Raw genomic sequence first — 26,167 nt, 5'->3', positions numbered from 1 at the left:
AACTTGCTGTCTGCAAACGATTTCTCAGATGCACAAATCTAATGTGGTTGTCCTGTCGACGCGACGTCACACTTTGACACCCAGAACGACGTCGATCCCGAGTGTTACCAGATTGTTGGAAACGTCTCCATAATGACTGGATGGTGTTCCGATGAACTCCAAAGTGTCTTGCTACGATATTCTGTGCCATTCCAGCTTGAAGCATCCCAACAGCACGATTTCGTTGGTTTTCGCTGAGTCGTGGCATGACAGAAGGGTAAATTTTGTCAAAACTAAAGTGCTTTCCTTAACGAATAGTGTCCAAACAAACCTTTTACACTTCTTACTCCAAACAGTATTGGCCAGTAAAACCCGTGCGTACGAACACTTCAATAAACAACATGTGTTCACTAACCATGAAAACGTCCGTGCATCTGAGCAATAAATATAGCAAAATTATACTAAATTTTATAATGCACAGTTTCTTTTTTCCGCTAGAATATATATATATATATCTTTTGTAAGAAAATTAACAGGACGACTTATCAATACAATCTGAGACAGAAGGAAATCAAGTCGTACGACATCTAGATACCTAGCCGAGTACGAACATTTATAGAAAAAACTTGATCATACAAATGGGAACAGAGGAAAGTTAATTTAAACCAGAAGAAGTCGTGGTAAGGTCACGAGTTTTCTCAATCGATGACCTCTTCAAATAAGTGATATAGGTCTTATTCGAAACTATATCAGCATCACCAGTTATGACAAGCCCAAGAGTTGAAAGAAGAGGAAGAACAACACATTATTCTTAGACGAATTTGACTCCACTTTTTTGGCACTCTGTTTTTCCCTAAAATAGCTTTTAGGGCCTACAAGTTTACTGTTATTTCGGATTTCAAAAATTTTGGTTGAGCATCACTGAAGAGACATTATTTGTCGAAATGCGCATCTGGTGCATCAAAATTGATACCGTATAAGTTTTACACATGTAGGTGGGTTATGTATAAAATGATCTATGGCTAGACATTGCACAGTTGGTTTGTAATTAAAAAGTATGGATACAATAGTGAAAGTATGTTTGGAAACACAAGAAAATCTTGAACTCTGCTGAAATACAAGACTGGGCATTTTGATGACGAAGAATGGTGCTGATGTATAAACATTATATATAAGTATATTGAATAATTGGTCGCTGCTCTTCCTAACCCTCGTAAGTCAAACTATGAAAACAAGAACCTAAAAACTGATAAAAACACAGGAAAGCTATATCAAATATTGACTTTCCCATCGTCATTGCTCAAAGTATCTCTAAAGTTGTTATAAAGCTAAAGTGGGATGTCACACTGTCTTCCTATTTATGTAGACAGGGGATCCTTACTTACTACTTTCAAGTATAGATATCAAGCATATCAAGGGTTCCGTGTTGCCGAACTCTCTAGTTTGTATTGCTTAGAGGGGTTATGAAATTTATCACTGTTGATGTTGTTGAACTGGGAAAAGTTTTGCGATTTCAAGTTTACTAAAAGTTCTTTAGAAGTTTTTAGAATCCACATTTGATTTACATCATTTCTGGCATATGTAGTCGCACAGTAAATTTGAAGTTTCTCCGTCACAGCTATTAATATTTTCGTGGAGGAGCAAAGATAGGGGTTTGGTAGAGCACTTTCTGGATCCAGCGATGTATCTTTGTAAGGATTTTTATGTAGTTTAGGAATCCAGTACAGGCACGGTAACTCATATTCATTCGACCCACTGACTGGGATACCAAAAGTGCCTAAAACCGAAGCATGTTTTTGAGGAATTTCATCTTTTGAAAGGACAGCTGGAGTATAAGTATGATTATCAATATTGGAGTTAATGCCAAGTTCGTTTAAGATACAGTTGTAATAATGAATCCTACAAACAAAGTCAATGTTGTCTTTTTGATAGGATAGGAAAATCCACAGAAAATCAATACATAGCACAATAAATGAACGTCAAAGTCCACGTGCTGAGGTAGTTGATATGTTCTCTTAACAGGGTTTGACACTATGGCACTTCCGACATACCGAAACTACTAAATGATAGGTCCGATCGGATAAAATATGTTTACTAGTCTGAATGGCCATGTTTGAAAAATCGAATTCAAATATATGTTTGATTCACAGGTTATTTTATTCTTAACTAGAGAATAAGCGTGGGTCTTTGTGAACAAATTTAAACCGCATGATATCACAATCTCTATTCTGAGTTGTAATAAATTAGTCGCAGTCAGAAGGGATGTTTAAAACAGGGTACTTGTTATTAATTAAGATTCAAAGGTGTATAAAGTTTTCTCTGATATAAATATATGAAAGGTAAAACTGAATTCATTTTAATTCAACACAGTTTATTTCTATTCAATGTTAGGAAGTTTTGATGAAATTAATAAATAACTTTTATCCGCACAGAGAGATGTTTCAAGAGAAGAAAAGAAAAAAAGTATGGAGAAACATAGCAGGTTTATGAACTAGAAACAAATTAAACGGTCGAGGTCATCTTATTCTTAATGGACTGAAAACTTTCCGTGCCGGGTATAATTTAAAGATACCGAAAATGTCATGTTCTAAAATAAAAACCTCAATTATGAGACTATGTTTATGGAATGATGAAATACGTTTTACTCCAAACTTAACGTTTGTCATTTGAGTTCTTAAAAGTTGGTCAGGGTTAGAGGATGTAAGGTCAGGTCTAGTACAAATTATTTTAATTTGACTGGTTTAGTGCTCAAAGAGTAAATATCAAACCTTGTAAAAATTTCTCCATCTTAAATTCCCACCAGTCAATAACACATGATAGTTAAGTTGTTGAGATAACTGTTACATATATTGCGGGTTTTGCAATGCATGACGATAGGATCACATACAAGAAAGAAAATGGTCAGTTTGTGATTGATACAAGTTACATGAACCTTTCATTCCGCGGATGCTCATGTTGAAATAATCTACAGGTTTCTTTTGTAAACATTGATATTTTATTTTACTTTCAAATTTCATACATTTTGATACTGAGGTAAAGACTCTGGGTCGAGTGCTGCCCGATGTATTCCATACCAATTGTTTAGCCGTTCTTTACATGAAAGTCGAGGATAACGAACAGTGATTAATCTCAAAACTCACATAATCAATACAAAATAGAGACTTGGGCAAACACGGACCCTGGATATACCAGAGGTAGGATCAGGTACCTAGGAGGAGTAAATATCCCTTGTCGACTGGGCACACCCTCCGTGAGACCTATATCTTGATCAGGTAAACGGGGTTATCCGTAGTCAAAATCAGTGTGCCAAAAACAGCCTAACAATCGGTAAGAAAAACGTCAGACAGCATTTGACCCAATAATAGCTTGTATTGGCTAACGAGATCGTTACAACTACCATAGAATTTGCATAATGCTGACTTTTAACGAAACTGTTGGAAACCCTGCACCATCAACTTGTTTGTCAGTAGCCTGCTTCGATTTAAAAACTGACCATACACAGAATAAGCTCTTGTGTATCGAATCAGCTGAGAGACACAAACACCACACTCAGGGGATAATCGAACACTGCTACATAAATATGGGAAGCCGCTGACCGAGAAGCCGAAATCATTACGTTTGTCAAAAAGCTGAGTTGCCAGTTTGCCGCCAACATCTACCCTCAATAAAATATCCAAATGTGAAATGAACGAATCTGTTGTGTCTTTTATTTCGAGTTCACTGGGATACATGAAACCGTCATAGGAATGAAAATAATCACTGTTAATATGTCATCGATGTATCCAACTGTCGAATTGAAGGCCACAGCAAGAGATTTTTTCTTCTCACGTAGAACTCGTGAATACATTCTGCCTCATAGGAACACAAAAACAGGTCAGCTAATAAAGGAGTACATTTCGTGCCCATGGGGACCCCAACAGACCACCGGAAGACCCGATCACCAAAGACCACGGAGACCTTGTCAATGAGGAAGTCCAGGACACCCTCTATCTCAACTCCAGAGCATCTGCGCACGGAATCAGAGCGGCGATCAACAAAACAACTCCTCGGACGACCGACCACCAGAAAGGAACTGCCGTGTTCTCCACCACCGCCGAAGAAGCAATCGTCTACGATGCCAAAAAGTCCAGCCCCTAATCCATCATGAAGAACGGTCGTGTAAAGTTTTAAAAAGCCACACGTCGCGATGCTACCGACCCGAGAAAAGTTCTGCGATTTCAAGTTTACTAAGAGTTCTTTAGAATTTTTTAGAATCCACATTTAATTCACACCACTTCTGGTACAAGTAGTCGCTCAGTACGTTTCCAGTTTATCCTTCACAGCTATCAACATCCCCGCGAGGAGCAAAGACAGGGGCCCGGCAGAACACGCACTGGTGCGGTAACTCACACTCCGACCCATCGACTGAGGTATTAAATGTGTCCCAAACCGAAGCATGGTCCCGAAGAACTTCGTCTTTTGAAAGGACAGCATATACTTATTTTGACAGGTCAGCTATCGCAGTATCGCAGAACTTTTGACTTATTTTGGCCCGTTTGCCTATTTGAAAAATATATTTAAAGGGAACGAATTCACTCTGTCGGTCCTCATAAGAAACGCGCTAAAATTTAATGCGCCGTAGGCATCTTTATTTGGAAAATAAGCGTTTTTGTCAGGTTTCTAACCCACCATTTGAATTCTTTGATATTTTGTCATGTTAAAAACTTTGTTTTATACGATAGCTTTTAATTAGAATTTCAAATACGATCAATAAACAATGATATTTACGTGATTTTTCAATATGACTTCCGTTGTTAATTTCGCACGCGCCGATTATTCCCAAAGCTAATACTTACGACTTTGACAGTTCAACATACGTTCAATGTAAACAAGTATGCCAATATAACTTAAAGATCTTTTGAAAATAAGTGATTCTTTGGAGATTATAATTAATTGGTTGATACAAGTTTGTCTTATTCTGAATCTTCGCGACAGTATTTGTAAATCTTGTGGTTTTGGAGTACAGTCCCTGAAACGTTCTAGTTTCCTACTTGAACGGTGAACGCACGGTGAGCGAACGGTGAACGCACGCAGAGCGAACGGTGAACGAACGGTGAACGCACGGTGAACGCACGCAAAGCGAACGGTGAACGCAATTTGGTGAACGGTAAGCGCACAGTGAACGCAAAGTGAACGGTAGGCGCACGGTGAACGCAAAATGGTCTATTCATTCGGTATATTTCGGATTTTTTCCTTGGATTTTACTTACTTTATAATCAGGTAGAGGATATATATATGAATACATCTGTTTGTTCATTTTTGTGCAAATACTGGATGTATACTTCTCATGAAAATGATCGTAAATTTCATATCAATGCACGTAACAATGATGGACAAACAAAAGAAAATTTCATTTGCTCATTGTTTACAGTATTGCATATTCTGCACAGACATTTATACATGAAAACTAGAAACATATATTTTATGATATTTAGAATTCTTGACGTTTTCATAAATCATGAATATCGGTGCGTCATCTCGGTATGCTACATGTAATTATATACTTTGACTTAAAGGGACTGGTTCACGATTTTTGATAAAAATATTTTTCATTTTTGATGGTAAACATTAAAAATATGACTCAGTTAATATTGACAGCCAAAATTTTGACCTTCTGAATGCAAGAATAATAGCAATATTTTAGCCTTAAATCTGTGTTATGTAAACAAAGACTCGAGTCTTTTTATGCATACAAACAAACAAGAGAAATGTTGATTTGGTAATATAAAGCATCTTAATTTTGCATAGTCACAAATTTTGATTTTTAGATCACACATTTACCCCAAAAATGCTTGAAATGTGAAAGATATAATAAACTTAGATTGATATCCATTTCTTTTGAAAATTTCATAAACAATATAACATACCGCAATCTTTGTTTACAAAACAAATAATACACTCTATAAAATGAGCTTCTGTCATAATGTATAACCTTAATTTTTATGTGAACTCTTTTAAACACATTAGACAGTAGATATTGATCATTAAAAGTGAAAAAGAAAATTTTGGGGGAAATCGTGAATCAGTCCCTATAAGATGCATAGTATTATATTTCTTAATACAAGAGTATAAATGATGCATGTTAATTAAAGATAGTCTAGTAATTATCGCCAAGAATTTACAGATGCACATGCATGACTCCAAAATTTACGAGCACGGTCGTTTGGATTACACACAATTAAAAAAAAATCCCCGAAAGGAGTCGAGATAAATGCATTGACGAATTTGACTCCACTTTTTTGGCACACTGTTTTTCTCTATAATAGCTCTAAAACTTCATTGTTATTTCGGATTTCAAACATTTCGGTTGAGCATCACTGAAGAGACATTATTTGTCGAAATGCACATCTGGTGCATCAAAATTGGTACCGTATAAGTTTTACATTATGACTCCTGGGTCGAGGCCTCTGCTGGTGGACTGTTAGTCCCCGAGGGTCTCTACAGCCCAGTAGCTAAGTACTTCGTTACTAGCTTGAAAATACGGATGTATATTTAATTGCTGTTATAAAATTTAGAAATTTATTTCAAAATTAAGGATTATCTCCCTCACGCATAGCTCTTATCCTTAGACGAATTTGACTCCACTTTTTTGGCACACTGTTTTTCCCTATAATAGCTCTAAAACTTCATTGTTATTTCGGATTTCAAACATTTCGGTTGAGCATCACTGAAGAGAAATGCGCATCTGGTGCATCAAAATTGATACCGTATAAGTTTTACATTGAACAACCAGCACGTGTAGAACAGGTACATCATGTACCTCGTGTTGACACCTGAACGCTTCTAAATAGTATAAAAGGTTTATTCCCACGTAGATTTTGCGTAATTCACTTTACTGTAAATACAGATATAGTATATCGAACTGAGGAAATAATCTCCCAGAATTGATGTACGTACGTACAAAATAAATAGTGTGACCATGAATTTACATTTAGATTGTGCAATATTTGCATATTTTGGATGCGGATAAAACTATTTATTGCACTGAACTATACGTATATCATATGTGGGGCAAAAATATACGAGAAATATTTCCTCTTTATATCAGAAACAAACGGTTCAAAACTTTAAATTTGGGGAAAGGAGTAAATATATTTATTGACAATGTCTCTCCTAAAAATAGGCGTAAAATAATCAGAAATATTTGTCAAATCAATTTTACATTTGAGCACGAATGTGCATTGAAATGTACAGTGTAGCATAGTTTTTTAAGTCTGAGAGGGGTAGGGGGTTAAGAAAAATGATAAACTTATATAGAATTCTTGGCAAGTGAGACAAAATGAAATATAATAAATTGTGCTTTTGTCCATACTTAAAAATATTAAAATGATAATTCGAGTGGGGACGAGGTATTTATTAACTGAAACTGCCTCATTTTCGTACACGCACCAGCGTTCGTTGCTCGTTCTTTGCCCACTTTTTACCCAAACAAAACTTGTGTTTGTAATGATAATAACAATGATTTATTCTATTCTTTGGTATTGGTGAGTGATCCGCAGTTTTCCTTGAATTTTCGCAGTTGATAATCCTGATATTTGTATTTTATAAATTAAATTTCTGATATAATAAGTTTACTTCCACTCTTATGCATAAGTTCCTTTTTCATTTTTGCCTTGCTATGAAAATCGATCCTTTGACTTTGGTGTTCCGACTGATAGTAAACGGTGAACGCACGGTGAACGCTTTGTGAACGGTGAACGCACGGTGAACGCTTTGTGAACGGTGAACGCACGGTGAGCGCAAAACTGTAAACGGAGAGCGCATGGTGAAAGCACGGTGAACGCACGGAGAACGAACGGAGAGCGAACGGTGAACGCACGGTGAGCGAACGGAAAAATGGTAAAGTAGAACGTTTCAGGGACTGTATTTGGATTGAGAAAAGACTCATCTTACTAGTGATACTGTTTTGATAGCACCAGGATATAGGCGTGTAGCATGCGCATTGCGTACACTTCCTGGGACAGGCAAATTAATTCTACCCCTATTAAGTCAGGTGTCACTGCCCAATATGGGATGCTTACTCTTCCAAGCATGCAATCCTGCCCCTGGTGTGTTCGGGAGTCCCTGTTTACCCTGTCTTAGATTCAAATTACATATAAGAATAAAGACATTGGTCACCGTTCATTATCACTATTCCTTTTGGTTTATTTTTGTGGACTGCAGCATAATATCCACTAGTATTTTGATGGTGTTTCAAAACTGCAAGAAGTAGTGATGGTAGATGTATAATACATTACATGAGTGTTGTCCATTATCTATGTGAAATAAAGGTACTTACAGAATTGTTGTATTCTTTGGGATGTCCATCGGGATTTCTTTTATCGACGTCCCCTGACAGTTTATCATTGTATCCCAACAGTCACACACATCACATGCTCTGTCGGACGTTACAGAGATCACAGTGCCATAAAACACCAATAATTGTATCATTAACATGGTGTTGAATGTCTGAAGGATTGTAAAGTTATTCCTCAGAAAAAAAACAATGTTACTTTGAATGAAAATTGCAGTGTATCTAGTGAACAAAACCCAATGTGTCGCTATTCTTCTTCCGTCTTGTCTTCTTATCGTATAAAATGCATCATATTATTAATGTATTGAAAAACAAGATATCAATGTTCCATTCATTCATGGTTTTCTTATTTTGAAACTGGATATAAATGATTAAGTTGTAGAGCAATAGGGGGGTTATCATTTCAAAGAAATACGATATTTCAATAGAAAGTAAAAGTAACACACGCATCAGTGAAACAATTATATGTGATGTCTATTACAATACCGCGGATATCCTTATGTGCTCCTGTTGTTGATATGAATACGATTTTAGTTTCCCCCAATGCTTTTATCCAACACCATCGTTTTGAATTAATAAAGTTACAAGAGTTAAGACTGATTCTATGTAACTATCAAAATTCAGTGACCACGGTATGTCACAGATGTTGATGAAACTTTGTGTGTAACAATATTATGATAGATATAAAGCAAAAAGGACATCCAAAGGTTTGACTTAGCAACGGTTGCCATGGAAACCGATCCTCTAACAACAGCTGGACAAGATATGTACATGTATGTTATATTTTGAATAATTAAAAATAAATCGCTATTGTTTATAAAAACAACAATGGTAAAAATTATTTTGAGCTAGGTTTTAGCTTTTAGAAATTTTTTTGTATTTATTTAATCCTTGAAAACAATAGGAATAATTATTTTTATGATGTATAAGGGTTTGATATATGTAATTTTTAGTGAGGGATAAAATATATTTGTCCAGTCATTTGGTGTAAACTCACATGCTAGTAAAATGTATTGAATCTGACTTTAAAAAAGTACAGAAACACATTTGTGGAGAAACCAAAGATAAACACATAAACCAGTACTTTCCTCTGATGCACAAACCAAAATACACCAGAAAGAGTTATTGCCCTTTGTAACTCTCTCTTGTATTGGAGATATGAACAGCCTTCATTTGTTTTCAGTATGGCAGGAGTTTTTATTCTTCAGAAGTTTATCAATATCAGATGCTCTTTGTTCACTTAATTCACTACCACGATCTTTATCTTCAATTGTTCTAAAGGATTCCGGTTTATTTCGTGGAATTCAAATCCGTTTGATCTTTGCCATAGTCACCGAACTCTAGCATCCAATCGTCTACGTATTCGTAGAAAAAGTAAATGTTGTAGAATTTGACGCTTTATTGCCTCACATCCGACTAAAAAAATGACCAGGGAAACAGAAGGCTGACAGACATATTCATAGAAAATATGAAAAAGCCCTGCCTGTTGCCGTGTTGGAACTTGTATTGACGTAAGTATTCTATTTGATTTAGAATCCAAATTCTAAAGTAAAGGCTGAATAAAATGTATCAGAAAATTTGGCTTATAGTAAACATATGAGAACCCCAATTTATTTTATACTGCCAGCCAGGCTAGTCAGCTATAGTGGTATACATGTAGACTGAACATTGTAAGTAGTCCTGTCATTTACTGCATGGGTGTACAATATATAATACTAGTTAAGTATGTCCCCTACCTAACATTCACTCAGGGAGTTTCCTATCACATTTACACAGAGTTCAGGATCTGTAAAATTGGGGAATACTGATACAATCATGTTTCATGTGGACATTTTCAAAAGGACTAGGCTTAATTTATGATAATACATGTAATCCTAAGTGATGACCTCTCTCTCTCTCTCTCTCTCTCTCTCTCTCTCTCTCTGACTGTCAAGTTTACAATAAAACAAACATGTGAATGTCCTGTGTGCATTCTAGATAAAGATTGTTAAAATCATATATATTGGTGAGCCAGGCTACCTTCAAGTTTGTTTACCTGTGGTAACCCCACTAATATGTGATGGTTCTAATCTACAGAAGAAATCACAAAAATACTATTATGATTTAAAGTTTTCTCATCTCTGTAATTATGAACTTTAGGACACTTGATTTGGAAAAATTAAATGATGAAAGTAGGGGAAAATTGATGATTTTGAATTGGGTCCTGTAACTGGGCCCTCAAATTTTAATACATGTAGGCCCTGTCAACTGAAGTAAATCAAAAAATATTAAATGTAAATTGTAAATATTCAAATACTTTTGAATTCTTACTTTTTCATCCAATAATCACATATTTTGGCCAAAGTACATGACCACTATTTTATGTAATTAATGTGTGCTTTTCTGTGTTTCAGCTGTATGAGCATCATACTGTGCAAATCACCTAAAGATGGAGTTGACCAAGTTGCTGACTTTGAGGAGGTAAATATTCAGCATTAATACATACACATTGAGTGCATAATTTGAATCCCAGTATTATAAATTCTAAAACAAATTAATAGATGTGGGGAATGTGGTACATTGCAGGGTTTAGTTTCTTGGTTAGAGCCTGCATGGAAACTGAATTCTCTAGAATAATCACATGAGACCATCCATTTTTTATGCGACATGATGACTTGAAACGTTTTCATCACAACTTCCTAAAAAAAATTATACTTCACTTAGCATACTCAAAAAGACTAGTTGTTTTGTTGCCAATGACGCACATATATATGTACACATGTATATGAGCTCAGTATCATTTGTAAAAATGATTAATTCTAATTAGGTCAATGTTGAGAATCACTCAAGTGACCTACATATTGCTATTTGTCTGCGTCAGTCATCATAAGACGTTAATTGAACATTAATATTTTTCTTCATAACCACCCTTCCAATTCTTTTCAAATTTCTTCTAAGCATCTTTGGGACAAGGGGAACATAGATTGTAAATCTAAGGACTCTGGATTGACGGTACTTTTAAAAATGCTCTATACCAAAATTGAGAATTTTGTTTTAGAACCAGGGTTTGATTTCTTCAATTTTATGGAGAAAACTTTTTAAGATATACACTTCATCAAATTGTAGAGTTGGGGAGAGGGGTTATAAGTGTATTTGACATTTGTTTGTGTCCAAATTATGCAATTAATACTGATAATTTCAATAGTAGTCTGTTTTTAAAACAACAGTCACCTAGAATTAAGAGCACAATGAAAGCATATATGTGATAAGGAGGAGGGGGGGGGGGGGTGACTTCATAATATTGCCTGAAAATTCTTGACAAGTAAAATTTTTTTTAAATCCAAAGCTGAAGAAGGAAGGTGGCAAGGGTTGATTTTTCAGTTCTATTCATCTGTTAACTTTTAACATTCATTACAATGCTTTTTTTTTTTAAAAAGATGGGGGGAACAGCCTATCTATAGAACTATATGTAACCAACTTTGTAATAATAAAAGGGGGCAGATCCATTGTTCAAATGTTGTTATGTGCCTGCTGATTGTTTTTGTGCTCATTTGAGTAATTTAAGTGCAAGAAGAGCTGTAAGTTGATGTACACAAAATTTAACTTTCAAAACATTGAATCACATGCAAAACAAATATTTTAACAAAAATTTTACACTAGAGATGCCAATTCGAGATAATTAACATGCTTTGTTTATTGGCATCTGGTATACATTTAGCAACAAGTAGTTTTGTTCATTGTGAAACGATAAATTGATAATGTACATGTATGCGTTGGTTGTACATGTGTTTTTAGGCATATCTTATTGCATGTTTTGTTGTCGAAAATATTAATAGAAATTAATAATGAAGAATTGCTGATATACTAAGGACATCATGATTCTGATCTAAAGAAATTGAGGACTAGTTAATATTTACATACTTTGTTACATCATGACCATACATTGCTTGCAAGAAAAACACACAAGGGCCACATACATGTAATCAGTGACTAAGACATTTTGTACAGTTATACTGTTTTCAAGTCATTATACTTATAATTCTTAGAAAAATTCCTTAACTGGCAATTGATTGCAATCAGAAATTGCAAATTTTCTATTTATTCCTTACTTGACACGATCAAATGAGGCCAGCAATGTGCTGCACGCTCCCTGTAATCAGGGGGAAATAACTCATATAGCATTGTGAAAAATGTAGCTCATTGATTATTCATATACGTTTGAAATATTTTATGGTTATACAAGATTTTTTACAATAACTATTGAAAAAGACTCGAGCACAATTTATGTTCATGTTATGCATAAATCTTATTAAATTATTGACTTCGCAAAATCTTATGACATCACAGGAGGGTGGAACTACCTTAAATAAAGCTGAATGCTTATGAAGGAAAAGCAGAAAGGGTACCAAAATTGCGAATTTCGAAAACACAGGGTTGTGAATGTGGGTCCAAAAGAGTCATATAGTGTATAACATGGATTTCATAGCCCTTAGAGCCATAGTGATACTTTGAATTTTTTGAAATTTGATTAATACTCAGGTAACCAATAAGGTATGTGGACCTCTTGTTAATTTATGAGTATTAACACTATTAATAGTTCTTCAGTACAGCATAAACACATGTATACAAACTGTATCAAAACATATCATCCTTTAGGCCAATTCAACTTAATTAGTAAGATTATCATCCAGGGTCACCAAAAAGTATGGGGCAGATGGGAGAATTTTATTTTTTAATTTTTATTTTCTGAGAAATATATTCATGACAAACGAGTTTTTGTCAACAAAAGTGCATAATTTAATGCCAGATATATAAATCTATGCTTATTTCACAGATGATTTTTGAGGGGCGAGTGGGGATGATAATCTATCAATTAAGTAATTAATTAAGTGGTAAAATTACTATTCTAGCATCATGAATGATCTTGTACATGTAAATTTAGTTTAATCAAATTGAATTAGGTGTGTACTGTATGAAAATGTGAAAAATAAGATGAACTTTTCAATATTTGTTCAACACATGTTTTAGAACTTGAAGAGCAGAAGATGCATTCCATGACTCTTATATGATATAGAAGACAAAGGAGAGCTCTTGAGAATGGGAAAAAACCTGCGAGTTTTACAGTCAATGAACACACCTCACGACACAAGTCCATCCTGATTCAGTAAACTGGTAGTCTATTCTTCTAAGGACACACCATGACTTAGTTAAGATTAAGTTTTGGTGTCAGAAGACTAATGTAACTAAAACATTGCAAAATTAACCTGCAAGTGTCTTATGTGAGCCTACTGAATAAGGATTCATTACTGAACAGTTGAAGGAAAATCACTATAATAATGATTTTTAAAAAAAAAATTGATTATGTGGTTTGGATAACATTGTGATCCATGTTTGTTGAATAAACAACTTTGCAAAAATGAGTTGTTCTGTGTTAATATTATAAATTTACTAATTACTGGTATGTCAACATAGATTACAGTAACACTGAACAAACTTCAATAAATTTTAAAGTTTCATGCAGTTTCTGCAGTAGAAAATGACACCTATTGATTTTCTGGTCCAAAGGTCACCAGGTGCAATACAATACTCTGTACAATTGATGTCTGACCAGTTTCTTCAGAACCCTTTGATTCATAGTGATATTTCATACAGGGGATGGTCACTGGTAGTATATGACCCCCATTGATTTTCAGGTCAAAAGATTAAAAATGGCAGGGGCCTCTGTGGCCGAGTGGTTGGAGCATAGCGTTCAAAATCACACGGCCTCTGTCGGCGCTGGTTCGAATCCCGCTCGCGCCGGTAAGTGAGAAAGTTTCCCAGTTTACTTTCGGAAGGTCGATGGTCTCTTCCCAGGTACATTGTATCTGGGTTCTCACTTTCACCAAAAAACACTGGGCACCACCAGCTAACTGAAAAATTGGTGAGTGTGGCGGAAAATATCAATAAATCAATCAATTAAAAATGGCTAGGTGCAATGTAGCTAGTACTCTATGCAATGGTGTCCCCCCAATATCTTGGGCCTGTTGTTCAATTATGATATTTCATATATTGGTTGGTTATGAATAGTAGATGACCCTAATGATTTCCAGGTCAGAGGTCAGCAAATACAAGGCAGTACAATGAACAATTTATTGGTATCTACCCAATATCTTGAGAAGACTTTTTTTTTTTTTTTTTTTTTTTACAGTTATTGATAATAGTTTACATGGCAATACAGTGCATGTAATATAGCTCGTTTATGGAAATGATTGCAAAATGTACTTGGTGTTTGGGTAGGGGGGGTACTACTGGATTACAGTTTATGTTTACATGTTTTTTTTAATCATTCTAACTAATTTTAATTAATATGTTAAACTTCTCCATGTTTATTTTTTAAATATCAATTGCTCATATTGTTCATTTTAACTGAAAATGGTGTAGGTTGTATTATTTGTCATTAGTATGAATTTTTGGCAAAATGCCCAAATCTACAGTTTTCGTACTACAATAGATCAATTGTACTACGTTTCACCATTAATCTTTTTATATACATTAAGAGTCTTTGATATGGACATCCTTTAATGACAGTTGATTATGCTGTATGTATTTTCCAAATTATCTAAATTCATCAACGAAATCCAACAAAAAATCCCTTTTTGGCAAAATGCCCAAATCTACAGTTTTCGTGCTACACTAGATCTATTGCACTACGTTTCACCATTAATCTTTTTATATATATTAAGAGTCTTTGATATGGACACCCTTTAATGACAGTTGATTATGCTGTATGTATTTTCCAAATTATCTAAATTCATCAACGAAATCCAACAAAAAATCCCTTTTTGGCAAAATGCCCAAATCTACAGTTTTCGTGCTACACTAGATCTATTGCACTACGTTTCACCATTAATCTTTTTATATACATTAAGAGTCTTTGATATGGACATCCTTTAATGACAGTTGATTATGCTGCATGTATTTTGCAAATTATCTAAATTCATCAACGAAATCCAACAAAAAATCCCTTTTTGGCAAAATGCCCAAATCTACAGTTTTCATGCTACTACAGATCAATTGCACTACGTTTCACCATTAATTTTTTATATATATCAAGAGTCTTTAATATGGACATCCTTTGATGACAGTTGATTATGCTGTATGTATTTTCCAAATTATCTAAATTCATCAATGAAATCCAACAAAAAATCACTTTTTGGCAAAGTGTCAAATTATAATACATTGGTACAGCGGTCAGTAACACACTCTTTACCATAGGTGGATATAGATATCATAAATAAGGAGGGAATTTTATTGGGAATCGAGATTTATGGAGAAAATTAGTTGTCTTTTTTAATTTTTTATATACCACAAGGACAAAACATGGGCAAAACGGGCTGAATTTTGCAATTCAATTAGCCCTCATAGACTGCTGTCGGTTTCCATGGCAACGGATGGTAGAAATTTGGTGGTGGGGTTGAAATTATGTAAGATGGTGCAAGTAAAGTTAATACTGTGAAAATCAAAGAAATCTGTGACATTGAGTGGCCAGACCCTATCTGATTTCTTTGATTTTTACATAGAATTGATCTTAAGATGTTCGGTGTAAAGTTAAAACAAAAATCATAAAATGTACCTCAGTGCACTTCATATTATATGACGTCACAGTATAAAAGCACGTCACAACGTATAGGTCTATAGTTGTATTTCAGGGAAAATATCATATGTCCTCGCTCTTTACTACAGCTATCCAGTGATCAGGCTGTCTGATTTTTTTTTTTTTTTAGTTTTCTTTGATAATATAAATTTCATGTTTTATAGATAGTATCCTCTAAAGTAATCTTTATATTACATTGTGACCTTGAAATCGCACCGATATGCATAGCCATTTAAAATAAGGAAAATCAATTGTTTGTACATATTGAAAAGGGCACAGGTGAAAAATAACAATATGTGATTTCGATCAAGACATAGTCCTAAAGGTAATTTGTTGGGATATTGATACGGATGGTATGGGTGTTTTGTGGGGTTTTTTTTTGGTCTCATTTAAATATGATTTGGCAGTGAAACTGGGAAATGCCAAACGTTTGAGTCGATATCATGGAAATTGCTTAACATGAGAAGATATTGGGCCGATCCAGATCACTTTATGTTAAATTTATCAGATCAATGTCGATATATCAAGCCCAAACTGCACATTGAGTTTCACCTGTCACGGCTGTACCGAAGTGAAAGACAACTGAAAGTCTAGCGGATAGAAATAGATCTAAATCACTTGTATGACGACAAAACAGTTAAGTGAGGGATTCCCCCACATGATACGATGTGTGTTTCTGTACTGACAAAGGATTTTTAGTAAAAATATGCGACATTTGTAAGAATTTTACTTTAATCTGAATATGCTGTTAATACTTGTAATTTTACTCGGGACACCTTAACCTCACAGTGTAAGTAATTCATTGATCTCCCTCAAAGTAATCCATGACGCCCCTACACAAATAATCTATGAAAGTTCGAAGTACAGCTCACTCCAGATAAAATGAAAAGTATGTCCAAAGCAACAAAGCACTTACCTGAAATGTGATATAAATGGAATATCAAAATAACAAAAAAAGCAACAATATTTATCATAAGAATAATAATAGTAATAATACTGGTATGGAGGTCAATAGTCATGGTGTAGTACACGGTGAAAAGGAAAATAAGGGATAGCATGGAAATTCAAGAACAACCTACTTTCTCAAGTGTCAAATCAAAAGAGTCGCCCAAGTGTCGGTTATCTGAAACCAATACTAAATTTGAGAAAAAATTACAAAGAAAACGTGAATGTGAAAGAAAAATTATGCGGATATATCAATTTGAAGTAATGAGGGTTCAGAAAAGTTATTTGGGCATTCGTACCATTGCGGACTCGAAATGACGATCAGTGCCAACAGCGACAAATGATAGTGAGATTACTGTAAGAGCAAGAATAAAATACAAGATCAACGCAACCAATTGATAAACAAATGAATCGATCCGTACATCACCTAGCAAAAACATTAATGGGAGAGAGTTCTTAGATGCTGCACTAGTTTTCAATGTCAATAGATTTATTTCTAAATTCTCCCCTTTCAAAGCCAAGTAAATTAAAGCCCGATCGTATGACCAAGCTATGAAAACAGAGAGCTATATAAATCCACATCCGTAGTTATTTCAAATTATGTTTTAGATAAATTAGAAATATATGATAAATATGATACACTAGTTTTCAAGGTTAGAACATTATTTTCTTGATTTTTTTTCTTTTCAAGGTAAAACAAAATACGCAGCTCAGTTAAGGCTATCCGAGAAAAATCACAGTGCTGTTATAAATGTACCTCTGTGCACTTCGCACCATATGACGTCACAATGAAAAAGGACGTCACAGCGTATATGTTCTGATAGTTGTATCGCGGGGAAAGTGTCATAATATTTTGTCGTTATTTACTACTGTTATCAAGTGTTAAGCTGTATACGTGAAAATATATCTTGTCAAATGAATATATAAAAAAATATATGTATTATTCCTTTATGATATCAAATCATTCTCCATTTGTAATATATAGTATGCACGAAGGTGATATTCATACTATATTGTGACCTTGAAATCGCCCCTAATCTGAATGACTGATGCGTTTAAAAATTTCCTCATGTTCATAAATAATCTCATACTACAGAAACAGCGGCAAAGTTCAGGTTCATCTGCTATAAAAAACAGTATGAATTTTTCTGCTATATAATCTAGATATATTTATGCGTTTGAAAAGTGCGGGGAGCAATTTCTGTCTTGTATATTAACGGTATGATATATATAAGAATGTGGACAACCCCGGTAATTCGCTGATGACTGTTGAGATGTTGTTAAATTACAGGATGGTTAGTTTGAGTATGCATTTGTTCCCAACACTTTTCATGTTAAGAATTTTTTTTCTGAGTATATCAATAAAAATTCAGCTGGTTACCCGCATGAACCTGAACATTTGTTCACAAGTAGGGTCTCTTGCTGTTTTCCAAAAATAAAGTGTTACGTGATATTTAACTGATGTCACGAGAAATTACCATGAAAGGAATTTACGGTAGCTCAGTCACAGTCAACATATGGGTAGTATCGTTTCTGTGTTTAACCGTAACAAGTGTAATGATACCTGTGAATTTGAGGTGCAATTTCACCCCATGATTAATGTGTATTTGACTATGGAAGCCCTTAACCTAGTTGCGTAAGGTCTTAACATTGATACCAAAACATTAAAGAGCGAGATTCCTATTAACCCGTATTTGTGATTATTTCTAAGAATGTTTAAACATAATTTAGAAGTTTGCAAAATTGCGATTTTTGTTTGACCTTCCAAATATTTTAATTATGCTTAGATTTGAAGTTTAATTAGTTTCTCACATAATAATATGGGTGATAAGAAAATTAATTTATGTAATTCTGCTTTAAGGTCCATCTAAACAGAAACATCTTTGTGTTGCTCTTATCAATGTTATTTCACTGACGAGTCACTCGTTTAGCTAAGGAACACACGTTATATAGTTCATTTCTGATCAGTATGCTGAATTTTATTTTTAACTTGACTGGAACAATTAGCGCCGCTGAACACAAAAACCGCTTCAGTGCATAACCACCGTATTTTCAAGTAGGTCAAGTGTGTCCTCTATAGCTAAGGATTTACACATATAATCGATATGACACCCATGCTATATGAACACCTAAGAGGTTTTTTTTTCAACTTCAACGTATTTTTTTTTGCCAAAGGTCTTTAAATACTGGGTTGTCTAACCTAGTTATCTTTTGTTGTGTATACATGATTATATAATTTGATTTTTAGGTGCTCAAAATCGTTTTGTTCTGTAAATACCAGATCTTAATTTCAAAATGTAAAGCTATTTCGATATTACGTACATTGTTGTCAGATAAATGCAGAGTTTCTTCGTGTTTAAACGTATCAATATTAGAACAATTAACACATACAGGGAGGGTTTTATATACAAAAGAATCAAGAGTGATCTTAACATAAACCATTGTGGTATCCCTGCTGTGATGGGTAAGGTATCAGAAGAACATGTAACAAGCTTTACACTTCGGAACCTGTCATTTAAATAAGATTGAAATCTTTTTATTATGTGAAACAAAGTTCTAGTATCTGATTTTTTCTTAGTAGGATATTATGACTGAGTAACTCAAATATATCATTACATGTAACCAGCTGTCAGTAACTTTGGTTAATGCTGTTTGACAAGAGTGGAATTCTCTAAACCCACATTCTCAGCTCGTAATATGACCAAACACTCCAATGAATGCAAGTACTTGATTAGCTATGTGTGTTTTCAATGATTTTGGATAAAGTTAATAACATTGATATCAGTCGTAGTTACTTGGGTCACTTTCATCTTCCTTTTTGTGTATAGGGATGACTTCAGCTTGTTTCAGATATGAAGGGGAATGTCATTAGTGATGCTAGTATCAATAAGATAGGCTATGAATTTAGAAATTCCATTCGCAGTAGGATATAAGAGCAGGTGTTTACTTCTTCAGGTGTACATAGTATTGTTAAGACTTCGTCCTGGCTAATAATACGTATTCTAAACACATTTTCCTCACCTAGATTTGACTCCGTTTTTAACCAATGTGGATTAAAGCTAATGTATGGTAATTTATGTTATGAGATTGATTGATTTTCTGCGTATGACCAGTTTAAAGATCAAGGCTGGCTACTGACAAACACGTTGATGTTGCAGAGGTTTCAACAGTTTCGTTTAAAGTCAGCATTTCGGAAATTATATGGTCCTTAAAAAATCTAGTTTGCCAATACAGCCTATTATGGGGTCAAATGCTGTCTGGCGTGCTTCATATCAATTTTGTTTGGTCGTTCTTGGAACATTGATTTTAACTACGGATAATTCCGTTTACCTGATCAAGACCGGTGTGACCAGTCGACAGGGGATGCTTCCTCCTATGTACTTGACTCCACCTCTGGTATATCCAGGGCTCCGTGTTTGCCCAACTTCGTTATCTTCACCTTATGTTGATCACTGTTCGTTATTTTCGCCTTTGATTTCATAAATTGCTAGACAGGTTTGTGAAATATTCATTAAAGAAGTTTGCACCTGAGACTTGGAGTAATGTCAATTTTTGGGAAATGTGTTTTTGATTTCTACTTTGAATTGCTTATAGGAGTTATGAGATTGATCACTGTTCGTTATCGTCACCTTGCATATGGACCTTTTAATCACAACACAACATCAAACGCCATAGATAAAACCTTTCACCATTTTAAATGCAATACCATACTTACCGGAACATCCCATCATTGTTTGTATAAGGTAAAGAGCATGATTGGAGGTTGTCCTTGCATTTCTTATTTCCATATCATTAGAATGAATATTCCTGCATCGACCTGTTTATCCTGTAATCCATAGATGTATCGTTTAGAAGGCCACACATAACATGCACTACCCCTTGCACATGCAAGAGCTTGTTCTGGGTATAGTCAGTTTTTAAATCGAGGTAAGCTACTGACAAACAAGTTGATGGTACAGGGATTTCAACAGTCTCGATTGAAGTCAGCATTTCGCAAATTCTATGGTCGTTATAACGATCTAGTTCGTCAATACAACCTCCCATTGGGTCAAATGCTGTCTGACGTGTTTCATACCGATTGTTAAGCCGTTCTTGGCACACTGATTTGACTGCGGATAACTCCGTTTACCTGATCAGGATATGGGGCTCACGGCGGGTGTGACCGGTCAACAGGGGATGCTTACTCCTCCTAGGCACCTGATCCCACCTCTGGTGTGTCCAGGTGTCCGTGTTTGCCCAACTATCTATTTTGTATTGCTTGTAGGAGTTATGAGATTGATCACTGTTCGTTATCTTCACCTTACATGCAACGAATCAATGTTTCATGTCAACACCGGAAATACCTAAAATGATATTTATAGAGAAATAATAGGTAAGACACGGTTCCGTTTCCGAATCAGGACAGGATTTTTTTTTTTTTTTTGCATTCAAAATTTAAAAAATATATTTATGCAGCAATATTCCTTTATCACCTGCATATGGTGATTATATATCTCAACTGATTCGATATGCAAGAGCTTGTTGTGGGTATAGTCAGTTTTTAAATCGAGGTAAGCTACTGGCAAACAAGTTGATGGTACAGGGGTTTCAACAGTCTCGATTGAAGTCAACATTTCGCAAATTCTATGGTCGTTATAACGACCTAGTTCGTCAATACAACCTATCATTGGGTCAAATGCTGTCTGACGTGTTTCATACCGATTGTTAAGCCGTTCTTGGCACACTGATTTTAACTGCGGATAACTCCGTTTACCTGAACAGGATATAGGGCTCACGGCGGGTGTGACCGGTGGACAGGGGATGCTTACTCTTCCTAGGCATCTGATCCCACCTCTGGTGTGTCCAGGGGTCCGTGTTTGCCCAACTATCTATTTTGTATTGCTTGTAGGAGTTATGAGATTGATCACTGTTCGTTATATTCACCTTTCATGAATATTAGGCATGTTTTGATGTGTTCTGTTGTAATTATGAAATGCAATATTAAATAACATTGCTCTTTTATGAAAATAGGAGGATTTATATAGTCAGCGATAACATGGATATCCTATCAAAAACCATTTAAATGAGACGGGAATTGCCAGCATTGGCTATGGACGGCCTCATACTAAAAGTATTTAATGAGGATGCATAATGGAAGATTGTTTTGAAAAGTTCCAGACATTTTTACTCAATTACTCTCTAAAAGATATATAGCTGAATGATGCCCAACAACAGTAAAAGTCTCCTATTTTCAGAAAAATGTTAACATGTCTTTGGATCTTCCATTCAATCAAAACATGACATGGTTCCATTTGAGTCAGGCTAGGTTTTCTCTGATAAACAATAATCAATTTTGCCTGCCGAAAACTTCAACCAATCAGCGATCAAGAGAGGATTTATGGGAAAACATACTTTTATAAATATCTAATTTATTTTGCGTGTAAATTGTGCATCGTTTTTCTATATTATAGGATTATTTTAATAGCGTCCCTGCGCTCCTAATTCATAATGGCCGCCCTTTGTTTACAATTTTAAATGCAAATAATCTGTAGTGTGCTTTATGTTATGGTATAATCAAAAGCTTACATTTACTAGAGGTCTAAAAATCATGAAATAAACGCAGTACCGGTGTAGCATACAACCCAGGGGTCGAAATTAACTTTTTCTACCACAGGCTAATTTTAACCTGTGGGTAAAAAATCCACAGGCTAAAATGAAAACCTACAAGCTAAAATGAAAATAATGAAGCAGTGCTCTTTTTATATATATTTTTTTCAATCAATGATTTTCCCCATCATTACTGAGCCTAGTGGGTCAACAGGCAGCGTTTGGACAAGACACTAAGTTACGTAAGTCATATGGTGCAATGTTTAGGTCTCTTGATTATCGCACCTCTAACAGTCTAATCCACGACTTGTTTACCGCAGGTCTAGATCCAGTCTTGTCACTAGTGATTTTTTAAAGCGAATACAGGACTCATGGTTTTATAAGCAGCACGATCACGAGTCCTATGACTTTTTTGATAATCGTCTACGCGGTGAGAAATGCACCCGTGTCGTCACTACAACCCGACCTCAATATGACAATGACATTCTCATGATTCTGATAAAAATAACTACCGGAAGACTTGGTAAAACATAGATTCCGATATTTTTTGTAGATAAATGAATAACAAAAACATCGTACTTGGAATTATTCAATTTAATCACCCATATAGGTGAACAGGACTCGTGGCACATGTCGATATGGGAAAAGAGTACCAATTCATTTCCCATAGACCTCAATGTTAACCTTTGGCCCTCTCACTAATTAACTATATCGATTTTAAACAAATGACCGCAAACATTTCAAAGTTCATTCCAAGTGTTGATAAAAAATGACAAAAAATATATAGGGTCCCGTGCCTTTTATAGGCCATATTTGTACTTTTTTTTTTTTACAACACATAGCAATCTGCAGTAAATTACACACTTCATTTTAAGCACACCCCTACCATGGTAATTTCCTCAGTCATTTCTCGATTTTGTGCGATAATTTTTCATCCTGACAATGAATTTGAACCTCTATAATATTTCTTTCAATTCCAAATATTTTCACTCTTGATATTAGCCAATCACGCAACACCTAGACATTTATACCTCCGCTCAATCTTAGGTAAACTCTTTCCGGGTTACGCATACGGGGGTTTGGTACTCTCATTCCATATGCGATGTCCAATCTCTAAAGCATTTGTTTGACTCCGAGTTTCTTAAAAAATCATAAAAGAAAAATCCGGATAAAAACGGTTATTGAAATCGGTCGTTCATGTAAGCGTTTGTATGATTCAGAGTGCAAGTTTGAGAAAAGCGAATAGCGCATCACCGTATAAAACGGATACGATACGATCATAGTTTGTAAATCACCACTCGCTAAGATTTTCGAGTGTCCATTATTTTTACTCGCTATTTTTCAAATGTACTCGCATTTTGCGAGTATTTCTCGCTAATTTCGAGCCCTGACAACCCCGCAAACTTTCTTCTGCATTTTTATTGTATATTATAATATGCCCCTCTTCTGCCCGACTTTTCTCTGCTGTCACAATATGAGCTATAAAGCAAGGGCATAGACAAGACTGGGCATCCTGCATGTGAGATATCCCAATATATCGAAATGTTTTAAGTAATGAACTGATTTTTTTTTTACTTAGCAACACATTAATTTCGCCTCGCAATTGTCATGTACACATGTACGTATGCCTCTCAAAACTTTACTTTCATTTAAAGCGATGTCTTAACTACTGGAGTCTCAATTTTTACTGAACTAAAACGTTGAAATTCTTATATGATAGCTGAAACACATGAACTAAACACTAAATTCAAGTAATTGCTTGTGTGGTTTTTTTTTTTACTAATATTTCAGTTGTGATGCATGTCAGTAAAAATAAAATATTGATTCTACAAATATATACTACTCAAAATTTGATAAGGATCACTAGGTTATATGTGTGTAATTTACCACTAACATAGCAAAAGACATAAATTTGACTCAGAAACGTGTTTACTCAGGTTATGAATGAAAATTCATGAACGGCATGAACTTTTATCAATACGGAATGCTTGAAATCTGATAACAACACCAAAAGGCATTTCATTACAAAACGTTAACAGCAAACCAGAGAAAGAATTACACAGTTTTTGGGGATAATCCATCATTACACTTAGTCGATGAAGTGTCAATACCGGGTATGGCCTCCCCTTGCATCAATGACGACTTGACAACGTCGAGCCATGCTGTCAATAAGCACCCGGATGTTTCCAATGGGAAGGTTGTTCCACTCTTCCACGAGGGCGTTTCCGAGCTCTGCCAAAGTCGTGGGTTGTGCTCTACGGCGTGAAAGGGCAACCTGCAACATGTTCCATACATGCTCAATCGGGTTCAAGTCCGGCGAGCGCGATGGCCAGTCCATACGGACAATTGTCTCCTGCTGAAGGTACTGCTCCACCACCCTGGCTCGATGAGGACGGGCGTTATCATCCATCAGGATGAACTCAGGGCCAACAGCACCAGCGTAGGGTCTGACGTAAACATCGAGGATCTCATCCCGATACCGCATCCCCGTCATTGTTCCTCTCCAGGACATGAAGATCTGTTCTTCCATCCCTGCTGATTCCACTCCAGACCATGATGGAACCACCACCATAACGGTCATGTTCACTGATGTTGGCATCATGGAAACGTTCACGTTATCGTCGCCACACTCGATGCCTCCTGTCTGTAAAGTCCAAACAATACCTGGACTCATCGGTGAACAGAACTTGAACCCAATCGTTCTGTGTCCAAGTGACATGATCTTCAGCCCAGTCCAATCGCTCCCGCCGGTGTCGAACAGTCAGAGGGACTCGAACACATGCCCTTCTCGAGTTGAGACCTGCATTGTGAAGCCGATTCCGTAACGTCTGAGTGGACACATTCACCCCCGAGACGTTCAGGAGGTCGTTACGTAGGCTGGTTGCTGTCCAGAAGGGATGGCGTCGTACCTGAAGAGCCACAAAATGGTCTTGGCGTTGGGTTGTTGACCTCTGACGACCACCCCCATGTCGGTGTGTTGCTGTACCAAAAGTTTGCTGTCGGTTCCAGGCCCTGTTTACAGCGCTCTGGCTGACGTTTAGTGCATTTGCAACGTCACGTTGTGAATAACCAGCGTCAAGCATTCCAATACATCTGCCCAGTTGTTCTGTCGTCAGGCGACGCCTTACACGTTGAGGGGGCATTGTGTTGATAAACGTAGTGTGAACACTCAAGTGAGTTTGAAATTTTAGAAAGAATCAGACACCGATGCCTGAGTGAAAATCGTGCAATGGTAGCAAAAGCATAAACTGTGATGAGAAACGCATTTCCCATGGCATGAAATGCACGTGTAAGTTTGTTGAAGACGTTTTTGATTTCACTTTGACACAATATTGCCAGTTATGCAGTCATTAAGTTTTTAAACAGAAAAATATCTATGATCCTTATCAAATTTTGAGTAGTATATATATTAAAAATCGACAGTACTACATATTTGAGGGCTTCTAATATTACCAATTGTTATATGCTTATATCTGTTCATTTGTATTATATCACTTCCAAAGTGCATGGATATATATATTGTTGAGGATTATCATAATATAGAGATGATGAAGATATTATCTAAGTAGATTTGCTTTACTAACAATACCCAATTTCTATATCGAGTTATGTAAAGTACATTCCCATGGTACTTACTGTTGAAATAATGGACACCGAGGTGTATTGTTTAGTGTATGCAGATTTTGAAAATGTTGAGGTTAGATTCAAACTTC

At 35.6% G+C, this 26,167-nt stretch overlaps 1 long non-coding RNA gene across 1 annotated transcript; it reads left to right on the top strand.

Annotated features, from left to right (window-relative positions):
- The first annotated feature begins 9,504 nt into the window (after positions 1–9,504).
- On the top strand, positions 9,505–13,615 carry LOC125657404 (uncharacterized). Its single transcript, XR_007363318.2, has 3 exons — positions 9,505–9,822; positions 10,705–10,771; positions 13,319–13,615. It is a non-coding gene; the product is annotated as an uncharacterized LOC125657404 (long non-coding RNA).
- The last annotated feature ends 12,552 nt before the right edge of the window (positions 13,616–26,167 follow it).

Source organism: Ostrea edulis, chromosome 4 (genome assembly GCF_947568905.1).
Source record: "Ostrea edulis chromosome 4, xbOstEdul1.1, whole genome shotgun sequence".
Lineage (NCBI taxonomy): Eukaryota > Metazoa > Mollusca > Bivalvia > Ostreida > Ostreidae > Ostrea > Ostrea edulis.
The sequence above is the reverse complement of the archived record's forward strand: the minus strand, read 5'-3'. Positions and strand labels throughout refer to the sequence as shown.